The sequence below is a fragment of the Haemorhous mexicanus genome, chromosome 22 (genome assembly GCF_027477595.1).
Source record: "Haemorhous mexicanus isolate bHaeMex1 chromosome 22, bHaeMex1.pri, whole genome shotgun sequence".
NCBI lineage: Eukaryota > Metazoa > Chordata > Aves > Passeriformes > Fringillidae > Haemorhous > Haemorhous mexicanus.
The window spans coordinates 11,345,502-11,360,264 of record NC_082362.1 but is presented as its reverse complement, the minus strand read 5'-3'; the positions used below and the strand labels follow the sequence as shown (position 1 = coordinate 11,360,264).

General features: G+C 49.0%; 1 long non-coding RNA gene across 1 annotated transcript; it reads right to left on the bottom strand.

Annotated features, from left to right (window-relative positions):
* Positions 1–1,211: 1,211 nt before the first annotated feature.
* On the bottom strand, positions 1,212–10,343 carry LOC132337411 (uncharacterized). The gene is made up of 2 exons (XR_009489176.1): positions 7,500–10,343; positions 1,212–4,602 (listed from the first exon to the last, which is right to left on the bottom strand). It is a non-coding gene; the product is annotated as an uncharacterized LOC132337411 (long non-coding RNA).
* Positions 10,344–14,763: the final 4,420 nt, after the last annotated feature.

The window sequence follows — 14,763 nt, the reverse complement described above, 5'->3', positions numbered from 1 at the left end:
TGCAGCTTAAAAAGGAAAAATTGAGGCTGGATTTGAGTCAAATGCAAGTTTCATACTTTAATCTTTTATCACCTCAAAATATCATCCTGCTTTTAATTTCCTGAGTGATTCTTGTGCCCAGCTCAGCAAATGCTAATACACTCCCCGATTCCCACTCTGGTTCCTCCCAGGTTTTCTCCTTTACCCTCCCACCTCCATGAGAAGTATGTGATCAAAAGGAGCAACAAACTGTAGGTGGGTTCCTAAGGTATCACCTCAAATATTGAGGGCTGATATGAGAGCAGGAAATATATCCACAATTGAATAGGAGTATATGCCAGGTAGACATGAAATCAGCAAAACCTTATCCCTAACGTACTGGTGAATTGCCCAGAAGTCTGCATCTCAGTTGCCTGAACCCTAGACCAGGTTCTTCAGTCAAGCCAGGACAAACCTTCCCCTGATGACTCCTTCTGTGGTGTTACCCTTGGAATTTTTGCATCACAGTCCAGGTTTCCCTTCAGCAGCACACAGCATTACTTCTTGTTCTGCTGCACTGACTAATGAGAGTAATTGGTCTCTCTCCTCTTCATAATGTCCCTCTAAGTATTTGTAAAGAGTTATCATGGCTCCCTCCAGTACTCTTTTCTCTTCACGTAAAGATTCTCAATTCATTTTAATTTGTCCTCCCTGACCCTCCCTCCCACTCCCACTTTATATATCAAATAATGGAACCCAATTACCTTGCAGACATCCCACATTTGGCAGAGAGAATGGAGGAGGGGACAGCAGTTGTGAGTTCTGCAGTGGCCAGCAGCTTGCCCTGTGTGTCAGCCACTGCTCAGGCTCAGCAGCTCTGTTTGGATGTAGGAGCTCTGCAGCACTTCCAGTCTTTCTCAGGTGCCTCACTGGGCACTGCTGAGCACTCTGTGCCACACCAGACATGCAGCACTAGGGTATGCAGAAACATAAGCAGAGGCCCAGAATCCCCTCCTGCACTCTGTAACATTCAGACGAGGGTTAATTTGGATTAGCAAAATGGAAATGTCACGCTTCATTTATATTCTGGCACCCAGTGTTAATTACCTTTCCCTTTTTTTAGTAACCATTCTTGTGTTCTGTTTCCTCACTTAAAACTGATAATAAGCTGTCCATCTATGTAACCGCTCTGCTGACACAAATCATGATGGATATGGAAAGAAATAAAATGAAAATCTAATGAGACATTGCTCAGAATGAGACAAAAAAAATTGAACCACGTTCTTTAATCATCAATGTGCAAAGCCAACCAGAATGAATCTGTTTCAAGGAGATCTCATTTATATTTAAATGTAAAATATACAGAAATGTTTTAAGAACCACAGAAAACTCTGGATTTTGGATGAAAAGCTAAGTATTAGCCTTGTAATCCCAGCCAAAAAAAGCCCCATACCAACCAACAAACAAATTCAATGCCCTGGTGCTGCAAAGAGGCCAATGGCTTCTCTTTACCCAGAGGGTAAAGCAGAACTCCTTGGACATAAGTTCACTGTAAACTTTAATCACTCATTTGCTCTGCAGGACAAAGACTCATCAAATTGCCAGCAACATCATAAATACTGATAGAAAAAGCCTAATTCTGACCTGATGCTGTTATAAATAAAAATATCATTGCATAAAGTCAATAAGAGGTCATGAGCATTTTGAAAGGTTCAGTCCTCTAGCCTTCCTCCTTCCTTCCCCCTCCCTGTTATCATATTTTCCCCCATTTGTGTTTGAAGCTGCATTTCTAATCACATCCAGTGCAGAATGAGACACACTGCCTGGCTATAGCACCCACTTCACTGCCGTGGTCCAGGTGTTTCAGAGCACATTCCAAATGCTGTATCAGGAAGAGCTAATAAATTTAGAATAATAAAGTGGTCTTTGAGAACAAAGAGGGTCTTTGTTTACCTTCTAAACAGAGGTTTTCAGAACATACTCAGACCTTATCCCTCTTCTTTGGGCATATAAAAGAAAAAAAAATTAAAAACTCATTAAGAAGAGGGAGCCGGACTCCCAGTCCTGTGCTCAGAAAACAAGGCTTTAATAAGCATCAGATGTTGTGGAAGCCCGCCGTGAGATTTGTCTGAGTGGTGTGAGGAGTGTGAGACTGGATGTCTGTTCCTTGTGCTTGCTGCAAGGGGAAGGGGCGCCCCTGAAGTCCCCAGGCACTGTGTAATTAAATGGTGAGCTGTGTGACAGCCAGAAGGATGAATGGGTTCAAAAAGAGATTCAATTAATTCAGAGGAGAAACCTATCTGTGGCTATTAAACCCCTTGTTCCCAGCACAACTCGTGGCTCAGCCAGTCTGTAATCTGCTAATTACTAGAAAATGAGAGCCTGATTTGTAGGCACAGATCTGTCCAGTTCTGCTGGAGACAGGGTACTGGCTAGGTGATTTTAGATGCTCCAATGTAACAGGACTTTTGCTTGGGTCATGTAAAATCATCTCCCCCGAGCCTCGTGGTGCCCTCCTTGTCCCTGCTCCCCCAGGCTCTGAGCCTGGCACTGAGCTGCCTCAGCCCTGCCCCTGCAGGATCCTGTGGCACACCCAGTAGAGCTCCAGAGGATCCCAGCATTATTTTGGGTTTCATTTCATGGTCATCTGCCCTTTAGGTTTTTGAGGGCTATTTTTCCCTTCATGTTTCTTCAATTATTTGGATGATATTTTATCACTGCAGTCAAGTAATTGCACTGGCACGATATGAACATTAACATTTGCAGTGTGAGTTGAGGAAAAACGCCATCTTTAAGCCTCTACAGCAGAAATGCTCCTCAGCAACAAAGGAAGGTGCCACAGCCCAAGCTTCCCTGCAGCAGAAATCCCTGCTTCTCCTCCAGGACTTTGAACTTGAACACCTCCACCACCAATACCACTATCAAACAGCAAAGTCAAACACTTTTTTCTCAAACAGACACCCAGTCCTTGTGATTTCAGATGTGATTTTGTTTCCCGATTTTATCTGCATGAGCAGTTTGAATGGTTTTATAATTTGCCTGTGCTTCCATTTTATCACATCTGTCTCCCATCTGTTATTTTTATGGTTTGCATTCCCATTCTCTCCTAATGCCAGCAGCTTGACTGTAAAGCTGATGGCACATCCTAGAAGCTTATCACCTCTCTCAAAAAAACGTCTTGTGTAGGATGGCATAAGAACCACCTGGAGAAGGAAGGGTGGATTTGCTATTAATGATTTTCTTTAGCAAGAGCCCCCACAATCACTGTACTTGGTGCAGGTGCATGTTCTCTTCTCACTGCACCTTGCAAAAGTCCCACTGAATGAAGAGAAAACAGATGTAAACAAAAACTTAGTGATTCAGGGGTGTTTATCTGTTCTATCCCACTGCACTGGGAACAAAGCAGGAACAGAGTGAGCACTCCGGGGCTCCAAGCTCTCCTCCAAGGCTTATCCCAAAAGACAGGGATCTGTGGGAGCAAAGAGCTGGTCCCAGGGATGTTTCATGAGCTGCCCAGGGCTGCAGAAGGGAGGGGGAAATTAAACACCAGCATCTGGACCCCCAGGCTGAGCAGTTCCCTGTCACACTCAGAAGATAAATAAGTAATTTGGTCACTGTATCATGACAGCCATCCTCCTCCTGAGCATTGCAGGCAGCACTGGGTAGGGATCCTGCCACAAAACATCTTTGAATCAATGTCAGTTTGCTGCAGCTCTCACAGCCCTGGCTCTGGTCTGCAGAGCCCACAGAAGAAATGTGAAAGGGGCTGCAGGACTTGTGCACTGATGCCAGCTTGGCATCAGGTGGAAAAACCATAACATGCAAAATAAATACAGATTTCCCCTAACGTTGTCTCCAATACTCAAAGCTCAGCCTCTGATAAACAACAGATGAGTCCCACACGTGCCACAGGTTTGGGCCAGTTAAAATTTTCACTTATTTGTGGCAACACAGACTTTTTCTCCTTCTTTTCTAATTTTCCAAGCACATGTATAATTGGCTCTGCCCTGCTACCAAGAGGTTTATTAGAGCAGCAAGGGATGAAACTAATGATTGTTAAGAAGATCTAATTCCAAGGATACCGAGTTGTTGATTACACATTTATGGCTGCTAACCAGCAGTTCTCGAATAAGGGCCTGTGGATTTGTTTACCTTGCCAAGGCACTAAGATGTAGCCAGTCACTAAAATTCAGAGGTTGAGGCAGAAATCAATACAGAGCTGCTGAACACCCTCCTTTGCAGCTGGGAGAGACTAATTGCTGATGAACCTATGAGTCCAATAAAAATGTGCATAATTTAAATTGTATTAAAACCATAAGCTGCTAAAACATCAATATTTAAACACCATCCCACCATCCCCTGCAGTGTCACCAGGGATCTTACAGGAAGAACAGATATTGCTGAACATTAAAGCAACAAAGGCGAAAGAATTGCCTGAAATATTTCTTTCACCAAATTTCTGACATGGGTTTGAATAAAAGTGTCTCACGGAAGAATTTGGCCCCGGGTCTTCTTCCTCTTGGTGCTAAGAACAGGTGCTGGAGCTGCAGCTGTAGGAGGAGGCTCACTGAGGGCTGACCCTTCGACAGCAAGGTCCATTCTCAGTCTCTTGACCGTCGTGGCACTACTCAATCCAGAGCTCACCTGCTGAGAATAATGCATTTATCACCAAATTTCTACCTGTCTGTGCTCTACGAGGTGTGCACGTGGCAAACCTCCATCATTTTCTCAGGCACTCTGTGATACATACTATGAAATTTAACAAGGTGTGTCCTATACAGGGCTGTAACACTGCAGCTGTGTGCACTAATTAGATAGCACTCATTATTGTTTGTTCAATTTGCATTTGCAGAGGCGGTGCCAGGGCTGGCTGCCGGGCCTGATTGATTGCTCCCACTTTGCATTCATTAGGAAGGTGGCCTCAGCACAGTGGTTTTACAGCGTGTTTGCTAGCACTTAACTGGATGTGCCAGTCAAATGCCTTGAACTGTGTCTCTTGATTAACAATATTTTGCAAATGCAGTGCAGGCTGTTCGAGCAACCTGACAGGCAGTGGTGGGGCTGGGCAAGCACTGCTCCCACTCCCTGCAGAGCCCCCCTTCCTGCAGAAACACCCCTGTGGCAGCTCACCAGTACATCAGTGTCATCAGTGACCATGTCCGCTGCTCATCCCCTCCACTCAGACGTGACTGACAGAAATAAATGGGCCTGTCAGAGGGTTTGTCTTTGTCAGACAGTGCTGAGCCCATGAAACTGTGGCACACACAGGTCTCAGTGACCTCTGTGATTTCTCCTTCATGTCCCCTCACAGCTGCAGAGCAGGGTTTTCTCTGGTCCATCTCATCTCCCCCTCCACTCCAGGCATCACCTCGGGGGATCAGTGGAGCCAGGGACTCATCTCTTGCCTAGGTTGCTGTAGCAGCAAACATCAGCCTGGAAGCACCCACTGCCCCAGCCCAGGGACCTCAAGACCCTCCTGTCCTCCCCAGCCCAGCCCTTTGCCACCAGTCACTCAGACTGCCCAAAGGAGGACACTGGGCTTGCAGGGAGCCTCCTCTCAGCACATCCCATGACATGGGACAGCTGCTTCCGTGCCAGAGCAAGGGCACTACATGGCAAGGTGATGCCATTCTGCTGGACTGATTTTGGGGGATTTTTCCTCCCGCTCAGTGTTGCTAGGCTGCAGACACACAGCAGCTCCACAGCCAGCGTGTTCAGCAGATGAACTGTCGCTCCAGCTCGTTCCAGGGTGAAGCACTGTCACTTTTCCCTTTTGCATGTGCAGCATGCACTGGGGAGTTCAGGTCTGTGCACAACAGATTTATTCATCAGTAATCGTTTCATTTCTGCAAAGGAAATATGTTCCACTGCAGCTGACAGGCTCTGGCATCAGTTGGAGGCTGAGGCTCCAAAAGGAGGCAGAATATGTTTATGGGATGAACCACAGCTGTTTGCAGTATTCCCCTGCCCCAGCAATTATTTTAATAGAAAGAATTCCTGGAGGGTTATTTGGCTTCACACGGTGCATGTCGTGTTCACAGTCACTAGTTCAGGTATCAGGCAAGAGAACCTCTGTAGACAGTTCTGCTCCTGTAAAGCATTTTTTAAAAAAAGGCAGCAGGTTGAATGCTGCAGCCTGCTCACACACCAGAAAATACTTGCTCCCATGGGTAGCAGAAGAAATGATAGGAAAACTGGTACATTTACATAATCTGCATTATCAAAAAGTTGTTTATCAGCATCACTGAGCTGCCCAGCACTCCCAGGGTGTGAGGAGAGATGGTGCCCAATGCTGTCTAACTTAAAAACACAGAAAAGGTGAGCAAGACACATTCCTGCAGAAAATATGAATCATCTGGCTCCGCACATTTTTCCCTGAGGGAGAAGAGGCAGGAGCTCCCCAACTTGTTCGTGGTGCCATGGTTTCCATGGGTGCCTTTTCTGCCCCTGTGGAGCAGTTCCTGGAGGAAGAGTCTCTGGCCAGGCTGGCTGCAGGAGTGCAAAAGGGAGTGCTTGCTCCACAGCTGTATTTCCACAATAGACTGGAGTCCATTAAAAATTCAGCAGCATCATGTGAACGTGTTGCTGCTTTGCCTCAGAAATAATCAGTCAAGACAGTCCTCAGACACTGCTGCTCATTAAATAAAACACCCGGAGTCCTCCCTGAAGGGGAAGGTTCCTCAGGGACTGGCAGTATTTTAGCCTGCTTGCCATCTGAGGGCTTTAAAATACTTCAGAAGCATTAATTAAGTCTCAGGACATGCCTGTAAGATGGAAGATTAGCATTTACTCAGCAGTGAGCAGCACTGGGGCTGCAGGCTGGGGATGCTGCGGGACTGTGGAAGTTTGGATCTGGTGTTGTGAGTCCCAGAGCATTGCTGGTGCCAGCACAAGGGAGAAGAGAGTTCCCAAACTGCAGCTCCTGCCCTGACCCACTTGTGGGGCCAGGGTGGTGACCTTGGAGAGGAAGGTGAGTCCCCAGGTGGGGATGCTCGGCTCCCACAGCTCCTGTGCCAGCTCAGGTGGCTGCCAGCCTGGCCCTCCCAAGCCTGCAGTTTTGATTAGCACTGGCAAGCATCCGTGTCCTTCACTGAGAGCATCTCACACAGACACTGGGATTTGGTTCAGGTGGCTTAATGAGAAAATGAGTAAATCCCTTCCTCGGTTTTTATGTTCAAACCAGCTGTCCAAAACATGAGATATCTGAATTCCTTATAGCTTTAGGATGTTGGACTCTGTTTTCTCTCTGAAAATGCCCATTTTTCAGTGCACAGGAGAGCTCTAGCTGTTCATCCCACCAACAGGACTTTAGTCACACACTTATGAATGCATAAATGGAAGCTAAATGCTTTAATACTTCTGTGGAAATAGATATAAGAGAGGAAAGCACGAGGAAATAAAATCTGCCAAGTGATGGTTCAGAAAATTGTCCAGAAAAAAAAAAGAAAAACTGAACAAGTATCCTGTAACCCAAAGGGAAAACGGGTAAGGGTCTGTGCCACCAAACAGTACTGTTCACATACAGAAATGCCATTTCTTACCTGGAGATTTAGATGAGAAGCTCAGTGATTTTTATCAGTGCCTTTAGTTTCTCTGCAGAGAATATGAGCACACTGCTACTGACAGAACATCAATAATGAGGGAGGTAAACACTTCCAAAGCGTAAATTCTCTCAGCATTGTGAGATCCAACATATGCATCATCACTGTGCGTCAGTGAGGGATAATGTGAGCAGGCACCACAGTCTGAAACACAACACTGCAATCTGCTTCTGAAAGAGATTTCCATGCGGGAACAGACAATGTTTCAGCAGTTTCCCAAAACAACACCACAGCCCGAACAGCTCCTGGCTGCTGGAATCTGCCTTTGTCACAAACAGCTTTGCAATAAATGCCCCTGGTGTGGATGAGCACAGCCCTATGGGCCAAGCACTCAGTAGCCATGGGAAGGGAAAAGGCAAATGGGAAAATCGAAGTCATTGAGCTATCACAAACCGTGCAAACTCACCCTGAGCAGCACTGGAGGCAGCTTTCCCTGACTTCCCAGGGCAGACCTGCACTTTGGATGCCCCAATCATTTAGGCCTTAAGAATACTTAATTCCCCACTTCAGTGCCAAGTAGCTTTCCCTTACTGCACTTCCTTCACCCCAGAAGGAGGTTAGAGAAAGCAAAATTATCTCCTGGACCATCCTCTGGTCACAGAATGTAGGCTTCTGTTTGGGATCATAGTGTGATCTCTGACTCTCTAAGAGCTGGGGAAGAGATTGAGCCATCTATGTCTCTATCTGTCTTCCATATGTTTATCCAGGACACTACTAGATCTGGGCAAATGATTATGCACAAATATCTCTTAGATGTTTTTTTAGTCTTGACCATTTTCTCACTTCTTTTACATGGGGTTTTCACTTCTGTGAGTTTATTCTACCAGCTCTGTTTAATATCAAAGTATTCACTAAAGCAGCAAATTATACATGATTATTGGAGATTATTCACTGAGAGTGAAGTGATAAATGAATAATTAATTCTCCTTATTAGCACTGTCTCCCTGTTGCTTGAGGCCTCAGTGAAATCAGGACCCCATTGCTTTAGGCACTGTGCTAGCAAATAGGGACAGGCAGTTCTTGCTCCCAAAGGGCTCAGCCTGGAGAGGTGACACAGCCCAGGGGAAGGGCAGAGAGGTGTGCTGGGCTGGGGCAGCATTCCAAAGCCCCGTGGGTCCTGCACTGAAAAGGCCCCGAGGTTCCCTCGTGTCTTTGTGTGTGGGTTGAAGGACGCTGCCCCTCCCCTGCTGAGCCCCACAAACACCAGGACAGCTCTCAATGTCCTCCCACTAACCAGCCCCTCTCACAAGACTGATTTTTCTGTGGCCTTGTTATTTCTTTGGCTTAGAGGGTTTTTGAGCCTCAGCTCCACTTTCTAAGTCGGGGAGGTGAAACACAGGTGCTGAAGCTGCTAGGGAGAAGGCAGGAGGAGCAAAAACCCCACGGGGGAAGAGCTTCCTCCCTCCTGCCAGGGCTGCCGTTTGCAGAACGTGATCAGTATGACGCATAACTGTGGAACTCCCCCAAAGCACACACAAATAAAACAGGGAACAGGCTGTAAAATATGTTAGAGCTAGAAAATGAATGATCTCTGTCAACTATTTAAAAGCAATCCAGTAATGTGAACAATCAGAAGTGAAGAAAAATCAATACACTTTTCATGCCACCGAAATGGAAAATAAGTGGGACTTTACTGTGGTAAAATCCATGCAAACAAACCCAACAAATTAATTCTGCTAGCCAATGAATATGGTCATGTCTTCAGCAGCAACAGCACCTCCCAGAGTGCTGTCTTCAGCCCCAGCACTGTGCTGGTGGTGCAGCAGAAATCCCCACTCGCGTCAGGGGTACATGACAGAGAATTGTGAACCATTGTGTGTTATTCCCAACACATTCAATTTGTTTAACAAATAATTCCTCTAGAAAGGCTTCAAGGAAAGCAAACAGAGCACAGCACACAGCCCAGCCCCTGCTTCTGCACACAAAATTCAGACAAAGCACCAGAGTAAAGCAAAGCATCACAGTCCCTGTCAGACAATTGGTGGCATGATTAGAGTGGCCAAAGTGGCCATTTCTACACTCCAAATGGCAGCCAGCTTCTGACCTCAGGTAACAGAGGGGAACAGCCTTGAGGATACAGGAAGAAGCTCCTGCAGCAGTCAGGAGATGTGGGGGCCCCTCCCAGAAAGAGCTTGATGGGATTTGGAAGGGAGAAGGATCCAAGGGAGATGGATCAGTGGGTGGAGTGAGGTCTTGCAGAGCTTCACAGAGCCACTCAATTTCTCTTGCAGGTCTCAGTGCCAGGCATGCACAGAGATACATCTATTATTTTCCTTTCCAAACTTTCCTCTCCTACCGGACACAAGAAATAGAGCCAGAAACAGCACAGAAATTTAAGACCATGGCTGTAAGAGAGCTGCCAGATGTGCAGCCAGTTTCTGAGCCTTGGCCAGACCTGTGTTTGGCACTATAAACTTCACAGCTATTCAGAAACCTTCCCTCCGCATCCCAGCAGCAAAGGTCGGGGCTGACTCCACCTGAGATGGGACTTGAGGTAACACAGGAAGGGTTTCTAGCAAACCCAACTCATTTCTTCTCATTGGGACCGACGTTCTCTAAACTAGTTGCATTTGGCAGAGTTGTAAAGGAAACACTAGTAGCACTATGAACACAAACACGCCTTTTGCAGCTGAGCTCCCGGCAGCAGCTGCTCCGTCCCTAAGCAGGAGCTGCCGTGAGACGTGAACGCGAGCTCTCCTGCAGCGCCCCCAACACTGCAAAGAAAGAAAGGTTTTTCCCATTTACTCAAGCGTGTAAGCTCTAAGCTCCTACGAGTGCGGTTATTTATTTCCAGGTTACCTCCAGAGCCGACGCTCCGCAGCCTCGGTTTTGCCTCGGCCGCGGCGCTGCCGCCGCTCCGCGGTCCCGGGCGAAGCTGACACACGCCAGGCTCGGGTCCCCTCCCGCCCCTGGCATCGCTCCTGCCGCCCGCAGAGCTGAGAGCGGCCGGAGGAGCCCTTCGTGCTGCCGGTGGGGAGCTGGGCTCGGCTCGGCGCCTGGGCTGAGAGGAGCCTGCATGGAGGGCCCGGCGCAGGGAGCAGGCGGCTCTCGGCGGCGCTCGGCGGCGCCCGGCGGCGCCCGGCGGCGCCCGGCGGCGCCCGGCGGCGCCCGGCGGCCCTCGGCGGCCCTCGGCGGCTCCCGGCGGCCCCCGGCGGCTCCCGGCGGCTCCCGGCGGCGCTCGGCGGCGCCCGGCGGCGCTCGGCGGCGCCCGGCGGCGCTCGGCGGCGCTCGGCGGCGCCCGGCGGCGCTCGGCGGCCTGGCCGGGACCCGAGCGCGCCCGGCTCAGCAGCCGCCGCTCCCTCCGTGGGAGGGGTCGCGCTGCTCAGCGCTCCGTGCTAAGGACTGTCTCTCTCGCCGTCCCGAGCGTTTGAGCTCTGACTACTCCCATCAGAGCCCGGTTCATCTGGGGGGCTCCCGCATTTCAAATGTGTTCTATGGTAACTGTGAGAGACACCTGGTAAATTAACCCTCGGCAGGAGTCAGAACGGGACCTCACTGCCCGAGACAGAGAGCACTCGTGTTCCCAGGTGTTCTGACAGGTGTTAGCCAGACACCAGCCTGTTGGTAAAGGCAAGCAGATAGATGATGACACTTCATTCCTGTATTTCCAGTGCCACCTTCTGTACAGAAGGGGAAACCTCTGAGCTCAGCAGCTCGGAGGAATGAAACTGGAAAATTCTTCCCCCACCCACATGGAAAAATTCAGTCATTATTGAAATTAAACACTGAAGAATTTACATTTTCAGTAGCTCAACAGCACACTGAGTTGTGTGCTAGAGACACCCACAGGTGCCAAAACCTTCTAATTTTACAAAGTAAGTACATCAGCCTCACTTTGTGTTTGTCATAAATTTGTGCAGTTTCTGGGATGGGATGTAATTGGTGAGAGAAATAAACATCCACTATTATAAAAAAAAGTAAAGCATAAGTCTGGCTATAAATATCAAAACCTCATGTCAAATAAATTAATGGGGCTGTGATTAAAGTATATGATCAGGAATAGTTGTTTTTCTTTTCTTTGTCATCCTAAGCCTTTCCCAGATGTTTTCAGCTTGGGACTGCTCTGGGGCTGCAGTGTCCTGGCTGTGCCATGGAACACACCCCTCATCCTTGGAGACCACACTGCATCCAGGCACACGGACAAAGCACTGTGGGAAACATACAGCTTTTTTATATTGCAACATGAGTTTGAAAGCGTTAAATCCAAAAACAAAAACAAGTTGGATTTTCTTGTCCCTAATTTCAATTTCAAATACTAAGAACAAAGCAGTTTTTTACCAGTTGGTGCCTTGCTTGGTTGAGCCGTTGTCAAAGCTGGATCCAGAGCAGCAGCTCTGCAGAGCCACATCCCTGGGAGCGCTCCAGGCCAGACTGGGTAAGGCTTTGAGCACCTGAGCCTAGTGGATCTCCCTGCCCTTATCAGGGGGTGAGTAGGTGATCTTTAAACTTCCTCCTACCCCTAAGCATTCTGTGATTTCATTCGTCCTTCTACTTGCCTACAGTGCCTAGAAAATTACTTGATTACTTGATTAATTACATTCAGGAGGTTTTCCACTAAGCACTATTCAGCATGATTATCTGGTACCTCCAGACTTCCATTAAAGAGACAGACAAGGTCTTATCATCTTCCCTAATAGCTGCCCCATGCTGCCCTGCCAGATCTGATAAGCTCTCAAGATGATTTGGAACAGCCTTAGAACATCCAACCACTTTTAATTGGGGTCAGTGTCTTCACATCTGCAGATGCTCCTGTCACAGAGTGATCAAATCACTCCTCTGTGGCCAGGACAGGCAGTCTGTGCCTCAGTGGGGGTCCCTAGGAGACAGAGAAGGCACTCAGGCACTGAAATCATCCTCCTGTGCCTCTGCACCTCAGGCAGGTCCACTCTGGGCAGCACCGCTGTGTCCCCAGCTCTGGCTCTGGTCACAGCTGCCATTTGCTGGTAGAATCACTTGGGGACGCTGCTCTGAAGGCTGTGGAAAGCTGGAACCAGGTGAATGAAAGACTCTACACTAACTCCTCTGGAACCTGGATTTAGGTTCTTGTTTCCACAACACTCATAGTTTGTTCAAACTGTAAAAGTGAGTGAAGCAATTCTGGCTGAGCAGCCTGTTTTAAGTTTGTTTTCCAGTTGTCTGCAGTATTTGAGTCTCCCTCCCACCAAACTTAGGAGTTCAGATTCTGTGGGAAACTTTCCAAATTCTGGCTGGAATACTCAGCCATTAATTCCTAACTCGCCCATCTGCCAGGTCTAAAAAACATTTCTTTAAATCCTTTAAAACATATGTCTAAACTGCTTGTTTATCTGTCAACATTGTCTCACACTATTTAATTTTAAAGCTTAACTTTTTGAACCTCTCAAGGCTGACCCTGCTCTGAAGGGGAGGTTGGGGTCAGTGGGTTTGCACCATGGAAGAAGTGCCTGTGGCACCAGACCGGCTGTGTGCCCACTGACTGCACACCGAGCTGCTCAGATTCTCCCACAGCAGCCTTTTCCCTAACCCCTGCTAAAACGTTAAAAAAAAAAAAAAAAAAAAGGATTGAAAGGAGGCCGAGGGGCTGGAAAGAGAAAATGCAATTTCCTTGTTAGCTTACCCGGCCAGCCCAGAGGCCTCATGCCCTGAGGGGAGCTTGGCTGGCACAGAATTGTTGCCACATGAGCTGGCTGCTGACAGGAACCAGTCTATATGGAGCTTTATGGGACAGTAATCTCAGTTCTCTTGGCTAAATGGCTGAGTGCTTGCAGAAGAGTGGCTGGCTCCTCCTCCACTGCTCCAGTCCCAGAGCTGGGAGCACCAGCAGAGATTTCCCTGTTTACACATCGCTGTGCTTCAATATTCTTCTGCTTCCACTGCCGGGGAGTTGGACTCCACGGGAGCTCCCCCAGGCTCCCACTGCCACCGCTCATCCCAGTTCCATGCCCACACCTGGTTTTCAAAGGAAAGTTCCCAAAAAAACTCCTCTAAAGCTGCCACTAAATGGCCACACACACAGAGCACATATATGGACACAAAATATGTTATTTATTGTGAATTTTGCAAAGACACATTTAAGCAACAAAATATACATTTGTGAACCTTTAGTTTTATACATAACAATCTGCTACCATAGCAATAAATTAAATATACACTATTTACAACAGACATAGGTCACCAGAAACTACAAAGCACTGCCTCTCTACATCAAAAATAAACTTTGTCAGATACATTTCTCCAAGATTTATTTTCACTCTATAAACTCTCTTCACATTCTCTGCTATAAATCCAGCATTCCCTTTGCAGGACATCGGCAGCGCTACATTCATTGAAGCGAAAGCATGCCGGGGCTGGGGCTGGGGCTGGGGCTGGGACAGGGCCGGGGCTGGGGCTGGGGCTGGGGCTGGGGCTGGGGCTGGGGCCGGGGCTGGGACAGGGCTGGGGCTGGGGCTGGGGCCGGGGCTGGGGCTGGGGCTGGGACAGGGCTGGGGCTGGGGCTGGGGCTGGGGCTGGGGCTGGGGCTGGGGCTGGGGCTGGGGCCGGGGCTGGGGCTGGGGCTGCAGCCGCAGCGGAGCGGCGAGAGCGCAGGCGGGACCCGCAGAGGTGCCGGGCTCTGCCCCGGCTTTGGGGCGGTACCGGCACCGAGCACCTCCCGCAGCCAAGTGATCCCAGCCTCAGGCACAGCCCTCGGTGGCAGAGAGATCCCTAAGCCCCTCGCCTGTCGTTCTTGAAGACCCTCAAAACTCTGGGAAGAAACGGAGTTTGTGCTTAGGATGCCCTGCTTCCCTCAGAACAAGCAACTCCGTGTTGTGCTTTGGCTCTGTGGGGTTTCAAGAAGATGCAAGTACGTGCCAAGTGCTTTCCTGAAGGGAAGCCCAGCCAGGGCAGCGCTCGGGCAGCCCGGGGCAGCTGCGCACCGGAGCCGGAGGGAGGCGATGCCGCCGGAGGGGAAAGGTCCCGGCACAAGGACTCGGAGCCAGCGGCGCCAGGTGTGCAGCTGCACCTGAGCTGGCCTGAGCCGAGGGGCTGCAGCACGAGCAGGCAGGACCCAAACCCGGCAGAGGGGGAGCACCCCAGCAACAGAGACGCCTCTGCAGAGGGGCTCAGAGACCCCCAGCAACAGAGACACAGCGGGGGCTGCCTCATCACCCCCTAAGGCATTTCTGAGCCCCCTCTGCTCCCTGTGCCAAGTCACTTCTGAGGAGGGCAGAAGCAGAAGCTGTATGCA